The sequence below is a fragment of the Elephas maximus genome, chromosome 2 (genome assembly GCF_024166365.1).
Source record: "Elephas maximus indicus isolate mEleMax1 chromosome 2, mEleMax1 primary haplotype, whole genome shotgun sequence".
Classification (NCBI taxonomy): domain Eukaryota; kingdom Metazoa; phylum Chordata; class Mammalia; order Proboscidea; family Elephantidae; genus Elephas; species Elephas maximus.
Genome location: NC_064820.1, coordinates 84,113,997 through 84,114,982, shown reverse-complemented (window position 1 = coordinate 84,114,982; position 986 = coordinate 84,113,997). Strand labels below are relative to the sequence as shown.

Below are 986 nucleotides of genomic sequence, written 5' to 3'. Positions count from 1 at the left end.
GTACTATCTATCTATTTGGAGTCCTGGTTGTACATAGGTGCGTTAAGAGCTATGGCTGCTAAACAAAAGATTGGCAGTTCAAATACAACAGCTGCTGCTTGGAAACCCTATAGGGCAGTTAGTTCTACTCTGTCCTATAGAGTCGCTATGAGTCAGAATCAACTGAACAGCAACAGGTCTTGGGGACAGAATTATCTATTTGGTAATTTTAAAAATATGGAACGCTTCATGAATTTGTGTGCCATCCTTATGCAAGGGCCGTGCTAACCTTCTTCGTATCATTCCAATTTTAGTATATGTGCTCCTGAGGCAATCACGAAAGTAATGATTTCTATCTCTTATGAGTGGGAAGATCCTTCAATAAATGCGTATTAGGACTTTAGGTTATCATAAATGTTCTGCATTTTCAAAAAATATAGATGCTGCTATGTCTAAACATGAATCAGGTGATCACTTGAGTGTATTTAGAATGAAATGCAAATTTCTTCCCCAGCTTCCGAGGCCCTGAATGAGCTGGCTGCTGCCCACCTCTGGTCTCAGATACTGCTTCCTCCCCTTGCTCCCTCTGCTCTAGCCACACTAGCCTTCTCTCCCCTGTTGCTGCTGCTCCGGAGAGCTAAGACCATACGCACCCCGGAGTCATTTCACTCACCATTACCTCTTCCTAGAATGCTCCCCTCATTCAGACCTCTGCTTCAATGTCAGCAACACACAGGGACTGGACAGGTTTTGTGAGGCCTGAAGCTTTGGAGGAGCCTCTTTGAGAGAAGGACTACAAAGTTATGAATATGAAAATTCATACAAAAGTCAACACTTCTTTTGTATAAGAAATGAAATCACAACAAATGGCAAAACAGAAAAGCTGATAAATACCACAAATATTACAAAAGCCAGAAAAAAATATTTTTGGTAGGAAACTACCTAACATAATACTTTTTTCCTCTGCATTTTTTGGCTACATCCTTTTTGATCACCTTTTCATAAGA

The 986-nt window shown here is 40.7% G+C and overlaps 1 non-coding gene across 1 annotated transcript; it reads right to left on the bottom strand.

The window, feature by feature from the left end:
- Positions 1-210: 210 nt before the first annotated feature.
- On the bottom strand, positions 211-317 carry LOC126070793 (U6 spliceosomal RNA). The gene has a single exon (XR_007516310.1). It is a non-coding gene; the product is annotated as a U6 spliceosomal RNA (small nuclear RNA).
- Positions 318-986: the final 669 nt, after the last annotated feature.